We start from the raw sequence: 10,082 nt of genomic DNA on the forward strand, positions 1-10,082 counted from the left end.
TAGTTGTATAGTGAATTCTTTACTGTTGGAATATTCAATTTTTCACTTGGGGTACATCTAGACTAATTTTTTTTTTCAAAATGAGATATGCAAATTTGGCATTAATATGCATATCTTCTTCCAATCAGTTTTTTGAAAGCTGTTTTTTTCAAAAGTGAAAGCAGTTTAGATTTTTTTTAAAGAATCCCTCTTTTTTCGAAAGAACCCTGTACACCTCATTTTTTAAGAGAGAAGGGTTCTTTCGAAAAAAGAGGGGTTCTTTAAAAAAAAAACAACCCCTATCTAAACTGCTTTCACTTTTGAAAAAACCACTTTTGAAAAAGCCATTGGAAGAAGATATGCAAATTAGTACCAAATTTGCATATCTCCTTTCGAAAGAAGAACGTATTTTGAATGGAGTTGCGGACCCTTAGGGCCACAGTTTTATGGTAACAACTACCTTTTGCGGACCCCTTAGACATAGTCTGCCAATCACCAGGGGTCAGCAAACCACACATTGAAAAGCACTTCTTCATTACATAAAATAATAACATAAAAATGCCCCTTGTTACAATGCATAACTACATACTGAAGTTATTTTACAAGCAGTGATATATGCACCAAATCCCAGGTCATTCTGAAAACAAACTACTGATTTTTATAATTTATGTTACAAATTTTGCCAGGATTATCAATGGTAGCTTTTAAGCTTTTTTCTTTTTTGTAACATAATATATCATACTAAAAATGCACAGACAAGCGATGTGTCAGTTTTGATTTTTTCCACCTGATTCAGCATCCCAAAATTCAGACACAGCAGTTTAAACTGAGTTGCACACTGAAGAATATAAGTCTAAGCATTTAATCTGTTCTTTCCATAAATTTCTGCTGCTTGTGCTATTATAATGATGCTACCAGAGGAAGTTTATTTATATCACAGATTTTCAGCATCAGCACATTCAGAATACAACAGCAATCATTCAGTCAATAGCTAACAGCAATGTACGTAATAATATCATCACTAACACTTCAAAAATCAAAAGACCATTTAGAGAAAAGACATACTAAAATAAAGTCACTATGAATCCTCAGTAATACAGAATTTACTAAAACAAAATTTATGTCCTTTATGGAATATGTACACACAAGCTAACACACAAGACTCAATTAAACATTCCATTTTGCAGCAACAGGCTGCAGATAATTAAGCAATAATAAAATAAGGGAGTACTTATGGGGTAATTAATAGAAATTGTCCTTCTAAATAGATCCATTTTTAGGCTACAGTCTTGTGTATTATAAAACACCTGAAGGGAGCTGACTAAAATCACGGGCTTCAGAAGGGTAGCCGAGTTAGTCTGTAACAGAAAAAAGTTAAAAAAACCAAATAGTCTGGTAGCACTTTAAAGACTAACAAAATATGTAGATGGTATCATGAGCTTTCGTGGGCACAGCCCCCTTCTTCAGATGACCCCAGTGTTGGATGTCCAGAACATCCAACTCTCTGGACATCCAACACTCAGGTCATCTGAAGAAGTGGGCTACGCCCATGAAAGCTCATGATACCATCTAGATATTTTGTTAGTCTTTAAAGTGCTACCAGACTATTTGTTGTTTTTTAAAATCACAGAGACAGTCAAGTAGTGGGCGAAACTTTTATTATGTCTAGACTCAAGGAAAGAAAACAACAGCAAGAATTCTGCTTCTTTTTGTATTATAAAACTCTCTGCTGGACACCCTAATATAGGAGACAGAGAGAGATACTACTGCCTCCTGTAAAAACACAATACCAGAAGTGACTGTGACAGATAAGAGTCTACCTGTTTTTTTCAATATGTACATACAACTTTTTATAGACTGCATCGAACATTTCAGGTCTACCATGAAAACAGTTCTCCTTGCTGCTATGATGTAGGCTGTGAAGTGCTTCTGAGAACAGCCTGCTTTGATGGGATGGAGTGGTTTTCCTCTCCTCTTAACCAAGGTGGTTTGTCTCCCAAATTTCAGAAGGATGTTGGAGAAGAAATGACCCTTTCCTCAACATCTTTCTCCTATTTCCAAGGACTGGTCATCAATACGTTTGCTTCCTGCCTTTTGGGGGTGAGGTGGAAAAACAGTATATTTACTTTATATATGTGCCCAGAGTGGTTTCCAATCTCAGAATGGCCAAGACAAAGTATATGGGGAACACGAAAAGCAAGCAGACCACAGAACAAAAACTCTCACAACTGCAGCTATACACATGAACGGGCTACCATAGTAACAGCAGGGACAGCTGCTGTCATTGAAGATCACCAATAATAGTCAGTTCCTTTTTTCTTTCCTTTTTTAATATTGCTCAGTACTATGTTGTTCAGTGCACAAATTAACTGTGTAGTGTGCTCAGTGAGAAAAATGACCGATCAGTATGAAATTTCTATTTGCATGTTAATATAGAAAAGATTAACTCCATGGAAGTATAATCAAGGAACTGCATGACTGGTGAGTGAAGGATCTTTGAGCGCTAGCTGGATAATGTCTGGAGATAATCTTTTTTTTTTTTTTTTTTTTTAATCCTTCTTTCGATTAAATACATACACTTTCAATAGCAGCCTTTGTGTATCTGGTTAAAATCATACAGTTGGAGGTACCATCAGAAGGTTACAAATTCAGGGTGGTGAAGTAAAAGCATGCAGAAAACATTATAAGGAAAATTACATTATCAGAACAATAGGCATTAAGAATACCATGCTAAGAACAGAGTTGTTATCCCTGTGTGCATTCGCCCTACCCCTGACTTCAAAGTACAATTGGGATTAACTTTCCTCTTTCTTGAGCTAGAGGCGGAGATTCCAGCTTCTGGAAGAGAATGGGCATGCACTGAAGAGAAAAAAAAACTTAAAAAACAACAATGGTCCTGTAGCACTTCAGGCTACGTCTATTTCAGGATACCGGAAGTGTCCCAAAATAGCTATTCCACGTCTTTTGAGTGCACCTGTTATTTCAAAATATAATAGGCTTGCTACTCCAACGTCCCTGTAAACCTCGTTCCATGAGGATTAAGGGACATTTTGGAACAGTTCTTTAATTCAAAATTTGGTGCTGTGTAGACAGTGACAAATTTCAAAATAAGCTACACAATTTGCATAGCACAAATTGCATAGCTTATTTCGAGATCAGGGTACAGTGTAGATGCATGATACTATCTATATATATTTTTGGGTACCTCTCTGAAACTCTGAAAAGAGAAAAGTTAACCTGAGCCAAGCAGATTATACCTTTTAGGATTTATCTTTGTGCCTAAAGTTCCTTTAAGAGTTCAGCTGTACTGCAATAAATTTTTATAGAGATTGTGCTGCGAACATTTGGAGACCTAGGTTACGTCTAGACTGCAAGCCTCTTTTGAAAAAGAGTGTCTAAACTATAACCAGTCCTTTCGAAAAAGCAAGCCGCTTTTTTGAAAGAGAGCACCCAGGCAGTCTGCATGCTCTCTTTCAAAAAAGCACAGGTTGCATTACATAGTGCCTTTTTTCGAAAGAGCACTTGAGAAAAAAAGGTGTTATTCCTTGTAAAATGAGGTTTTCCGCAGTCGAAAAAACTGCCACGTTCTTTTGATTTACTTTTTAAAGAATTCAGCAGCAGTCTAGACGCAGGGAAAGTTTTTTTTAAAAAAGAGGCCACTTTTTTCAAAAAAAACCTGTAGTCTAGACACACTCCTAGTGAAGCAGGAGGAAATATGGGGAATGACATAAGGTAATATATGTACAAATTTTTATAACAACCTGTACGTTGGTGATAGGCATGTAGTCCGCAGCCCGTGATACTTCAGAGATGATAAACCTAGTGACGTTTGTGGCTGCTTGCCTAGGTGCCACTGCTTCACACTGAGAGTACATGACATCAGTGATTTGTGAGCTAGCTTCAGTTTAAAATGTTGGTTAGTGTGGTGGAGCAACTGCCCCCTACTGGTCAAGAAGGGGTTAAAGCAGACAGGAAAGAGCCTGCGTAGAGTCCTGGGGCAGACTCCCCCTGATTGGCCAGGGCTCTGTGCAGGCCACCTCATAGACAGTACAGGCGACCGCGCACTTAAAACCTAATTGGTTCCTGGAGAACTGTCGTAAGTCAAGCTGTCATAAGGCGAACCCTTTTCTCGCATAGGCACAATGATAAAAATGGGGGTTCTGTTCCTGGCCTGCTTTGCCTCCTGCGAGTTGTAGTCCCCAGCGCGAGGTGGTATGGCTTGAGCTGCTCCCATAGCCGGTTGGGGGCTGTGACGGGTGGAGGTGGCGCAGCGCGAGCTGCTCCCAGAGCTGGCGCGGGCCTGTGCTAGGTGAAGGCGGCAGCCGGAACACGGCAGTTGTAAATGTGGGGGAGCTAGGGTTGCCAGATGGTTGCAAGAAAAATACTGGACACACTTGACGTTTCATCACAATCTACATTACATCTTATTTAGAAAATACCAGACATTTATATTTTCTCATTTATATTTTCTCAATTTGTTTCCCGAACAGAAAGCTCAAATACTGGACTGTCCAGTTCAAAACCAGACATCTGGCAATGCGAGGGGGGTCGTTAGTTGGGCGGTCGTAAGTCAGGGGTCGCCTGTAATCTCTCTAAGACCGATCTCCATTACAGCCAATCACCATGTTGCCAAAGGCACTGATAGGGTATTTCTGGGGAGGGCTTGAGAGGGTATGAGGGAAAGAGAAAGAATTCCCCACATGTCTGGCCTCTTACCCCAAAACCGCAGCTTTATCTGAAAGTGAAATATTTCACTGCAGCTGGGAAATTCTCAAAAAGAGACCAAATGGAATACTGTAGCAGGTGAAATTGAAAACTGGGCAGATAAGCAATTGCAAGGCACACATTCCCCCCTGGCACTTTTTAATCAGGAACCCAGGACCCTTCAGTGGAGGTAATATCACATACTTACACTGGATTATATGGTCCAAGTAATAGCCTTGCATTGGCAATAAATTAATTTTTTTTCAGATTAAAAGTTGGTTTCATTTTAACACAGATGTCTCTGCTGAGGGGTATGACTGGATATTTCCACATGAGCACGCAAGCCTAATGCAAAATGAGCAGCGCAGTCCCTCTTCTCAGCAGGAATAGCCCAAGACAAAGCCTACTTAATAAACTGGCTGTAAAGAGTCAGAAAGGACAGGCAAAGCACTGAGCCATGTATCAAATGGGCTTTGAACATACCAAGGGACTGCAAGGTAAATACGAACATGAAAGGCATCTTAGAAATAAGATAAAAGAGTTGATAAAAGTTAAAACGAGAAAGATAGGAGACATTTCCTAGACAGAAGGCAGAGGGAGTACAATTTTTAAAATCGTTGTATTCTATTTATGTTCCCACAGTGACCAGATGCAAGTGATTTTGACCTGGTATCTACTATATATTTGAGTATGTCTATTTGTCTGTCCATCTGTCTGTCTGTTCGTCTCCTAAATGGTAAGAGCTAGATATACAAATTTGGTATACAGCTTCTTCTTCCATAACTTAAAGCAAGGTAAGTTTTTGGTTCTGTCAGAAAAATAGGATGTGCCTGGAATGTGATTGCCTCTAATAAAACCACACAGGCAGGTGAAAGGAGCTAGCTGAGGGCTCACCCCTCCCCTGTCCAGGACTCCCTGAGCTTCACATCCACTAACATCTTTTAGAGAGGGCAGGGAGCTTAAATTCCCTCCCTCCATTTGTTCGGGAATATTGCTGGCTGTCCCCCTTTGTCAGTTTGCTGCATTCCTCACTCTGGTTGGGGAGCAAAAGGGGCAGATGAACCTTGACCGCTGACACAGCTAGGGGACATGTACCCCTCCCTTGGTTGTGCCCGCTGGAGCTGCAGCAGCCATGGAGAGGTATTTCTCGTCTGGCCCCATGCTGTTGTGGTTAAAGAGGATTAGGGTAGTATCCCTTCTCCCCAGGGCAGCTTCCATATTGAACTTCTCAGCCCTAGCCCCACTCCAGAGCATTGATTTAAATGAAGTATGTACATTTTCATTTACTTTCTGAAAAACAAAAATTAATTGAGCAACATTGGGTAAATCTTTTTGTATGCAATAAAAGCCCCCAACAAATCCTGCAGTGACTTACTGCAATTGCAGATTTTTTTTAAAAAAATCTTTGTTTCTATTTTCCTCTTATTGCACTGGAGATGAAAATATTTTACAACCTCCTTAGATTTTTGGTCTTAACATGTCCCCCTACCTTGACGTACTCCCCTCCCCCCGCCTGTTTTTTTCACAGTCTTTCCAGCAAAGGAGGGACTCTCCTTTTCTAGAATCTGTAATGCAGATGGAGGGTCACTGTGCACAAGCAGGAAGCAGCCCAGCCTCCTCCTAAAAATCTCAATTATCCAAAGCAAAATGCAGGACAATGTAGCACTTTAAAGACTAACAAGATGGTTTATTAGATGATGAGCTTTCGTGGGCCAGACCCACTTCCTCAGATCAAATAGTGGAAGAAAATAGTCACAACCATATATACCAAAGGCACTATATATGGTTGTGACTATTTTCTTCCACTATTTGATCTGAGGAAGTGGGTCTGGCCCACGAAAGCTCATCATCTAATAAACCATCTTGTTAGTCTTTAAAGTGCTACATTGTCCTGCATTTTGCTTCAGCTACCCCAGACTAACACGGCTACATTTCTATCTCAATTATCCAAAGTTCTCTATTATCTGAAACAGGGATATGACTTTTCTACATCTATTTGTTAACCTGAAAATTCCCTGTTAGTCCTCAGTAATATTTTCACATGCAATGTGCCTTTGACACACAGATGATCCAGGTGACCAATAGTCTCTCCAAATGCATGTATATAAAAAAAAATCCTGTGTGTAACTTTTGGGCTTTGCTTTCCCAAATACTCTGAGCCAGCCAGTTTCCCACCCTTTTTTTTTCATTCTCCCATCAACTCAGCTGCCATTGCACATTCAATAGCTCTTCAGCAGCAATGGTGTGAAGCTTTCAACTTTTTGATTTCCAGCAGGAAAGCTAGACTGACAAGTTATTTAATGCACCCAATTTAGAAACTGAACCTGAAAGCAGCCCAGCCATGAGTGAAAATTTGTTGAATACAGAGTAGGAAAGGTACTGCAGAGTTCTTTTTCTTTAAATTTTAATTTAATGTCGTAGAAGTCACTAAAGTGTCTTGTGTTCTTAGAGAAAAAATAAAATAATAGAGCATTTTATTCTTCTCCTAACATACAATAACTGTGGATTTATTTCATTAATTGATTTACAAAAGACACTCAATCACATACTCCCTGGTTGCTATGCGATTAGTCAACAAACTTTGTACTGAGTTAACGTGAAGAACTGGTATCCACAATTGCCCCTCCCTACACACAACTGTACCCCATCCACTCAAGCCCACAATATAGGGTTGTACCCCATCCACTGGCCCACAAGTTAGTGAATATCCATCCCACCATGAAGTTTCAAATATAGGGTGTGTTATGTAAGAGTGCTCCAGCAGGCCTCCACAGATATGCCAGAATTAGAAGGCCTTCTCTCACACACGCAGGATCCAAATCATCCAGGGCTTTGTAGGTCACCTTAAATTGCATCTGGAAGCAAATGGAATGCTTCTGAATGTTTGAAATAATTGGTGCTAAATGCTTTCTACGACCAACAATGCCAAGCACATGCATTCTGCTTCAGATTAGCTTCTGAGTTTTTTTTAATGGTAGCTGCATGTAACACGCCCCCAAGTTTTATGAAAGTTGGCTTATGAATATGAATATGCATAACTCAAAGATGCTTTAGGCAAAATGCTTCATGTAACATAGCATTTTTAAAGTTACAATCAGATTTGTTTATAATTCTAAATGTGCTAATGTGGGCCATTACTGATATTCTGGAAATGGCTTAGTATTCAAGGTAACGATCTGTAGATGGTTTTCTTTTTCCTGTAAGCCCAAACTCTGGAAGGTCCTAGAAAGTACCATGCCACTTGGTACTGCAATCCATCTTGAATCTGGTATTTTTCCATGGGGATGGGGAGACTAAACAAAGCTGACTTTTGAAACTGCTTTTGCACTTTCAGAGAATACACACGATAAATCTGAAAACAAAGAATCATAAAGAACTCTAAAAAACTGTAGACACATACCAGAGTGAAAGAACAACTCTATCTTGAAAGTTTTTGTCTGAACTCAGGATAAGGGGTGAGGAACATACTTTGGAACAATTTCTCTTTGTGTATTAGGCATAATTGGCATATTTTGTTTACTTTGGCTTAGTAACTTACTTTGAGCTGTTTCAGAAGCTTCAGGGGGTAGCCGAGTTAGTCTGTACAGGATAAACTAAGGCTTTTAGGCAATATGGCAATAATAATATAGGTGGAACCTTCCTGGTCCAATGCCCTCGGAAATCCCGAATGACAGAGTTGGCTGGACCAAGAGAGGCCCTGCTGGCTGTTGTCCCTGCTCTCTACCAGATCGGGATTTTAGCGGTTCAACATGTAATAAAATAATAATAAAATAATAATAATAAATGCAAAAGACATAAAAATACTAACTGTCTTCAAATTAAGATGGGATATCTTACTGGAATATATTCATGATCCCGACAAAAGTTTTCAGGCTCAGTACAGGGGTAATTAGATGAAATTTAATGATCTGTGACATACAGGAGATCAGACTAGATGATCTAATGGTCCCTTTTGGCCTTAAAAACCTAAGAACCTATTAATATAAGATTACTAAACAAGATACTGAGATAGCATTTCAAGTTGCTAAGTGTTAGTGTAACCCACCACCGCTCCTGGTGTAGTGTTCTGCGCCCTTTACTGGCACTGAAGCTACTTAGAGTATGTCTACACAGCAGGGCTAAAGTTGAATTAAGCTACACAACTTCAGCTAAGTCAATTGCATAGCTGAAGTCGAAATAGCTTAATTCGGATTTTTGCGCTGTCTACACAGCAGGAAGTTGAAGGAAGAACACTCTTCCTTTGACTTCCCTTACTCCTCATGAAATGAGGGTTACTGTGAGTCAGAGTAAGAAATCCCCCAGCTCGACATTATTTCAAAAATAACAGCTTGCAGTGTAGACATGCTCTTTGTTGTTTTGGAATAATGTCAGTTATTCTAAATAACACTGCGGTGTAGACTCACCCTTTGAGATTAATGAGTCTGCTATAGCCTTAGCTAAGAACTCCATGACTTTTTAGCTCATGCCATAAAGGCTCATGTATTAAGCTTCAGAGATCCCAGGTTCAATCCCACTCACCGACAACTAGCTTTGGGAAAATGTGATTATCACAAAGAGACTAGGGGATGATTGGGGCTGGACAAGACAGAAGTGACTGTGGTGGGAGATGGAGGCTGTGATGGCTGCAGGTGGCAGTAAGAGAATTATAGGAGTGTTAGAAATATCAGGGGAAGTAGTGTGATTGCAGAGATGTTGGAGGGCCACTTGATTCACTAAGGGCCCTGCTTTGATATCTCTGTGCTGCAAAGGTAAAACATCTTAGAGATCTGGGAGGTTCTAGCCTATTTCCCTCAATAGCACATTAAGTGTGACTACACTGCACCCGTAGCTCAAAATAAACTATGCAAATTGAATACTGCGTAAAGATGTGGTCGCCTTATCTCAAAAAAGATAGACCGGCATTGGAAAAGGTTCAGAAAAGGGCAACAAAAATGATTAGGAGTTTGGAACGGGTCCAATATGAAGAGAGATTAAAAAGACTTGGACTTTTCAGCTTAGAAAAGAGGAGACTAAGAGGAGGAGGGAACATATAATAGAGGTCTATAAAATCATGATTGGTGTGGAAAAAGTGAATAAGAAAAAGTTATTTACCTATTCCCACAATATAAGAACTAGGGGTTACCAAATAAAATTAATATTCAGCAGGTTTAAAACAAACAATAGAAAGTTTTTCTTCACTCAGTGCACAGTGAACCTGTGGAACTCCTTGCCAGGGGATGTGGTGAAGGTTAGGACTTTCACAGGGTTCAAAAATGAGCTAGATTGATTCATGGAGGTTAGGTCCATCAATGGCTATTAGCCAGGATGGGTAGCAATGGTGTTCCTAGCCTCTGTTTGTCTGGAAATGGTAGCAGGGGAGGGATCACATGAGGATTACCTGTTTGTTGTGTACCCTCCCT

The 10,082-nt window shown here is 39.9% G+C and overlaps 1 protein-coding gene across 5 annotated transcripts in view; it reads right to left on the minus strand.

The window, feature by feature from the left end:
• Positions 1-10,082, minus strand: part of KLHL29 (kelch like family member 29) — a 598,373-nt gene that overhangs the window by 155,011 nt on the left and 433,280 nt on the right. The gene's annotated exons all lie outside the window — the stretch shown is intronic.

This window comes from Pelodiscus sinensis, chromosome 3 (assembly GCF_049634645.1).
Source record: "Pelodiscus sinensis isolate JC-2024 chromosome 3, ASM4963464v1, whole genome shotgun sequence".
Classification (NCBI taxonomy): Eukaryota; Metazoa; Chordata; order Testudines; family Trionychidae; genus Pelodiscus; species Pelodiscus sinensis.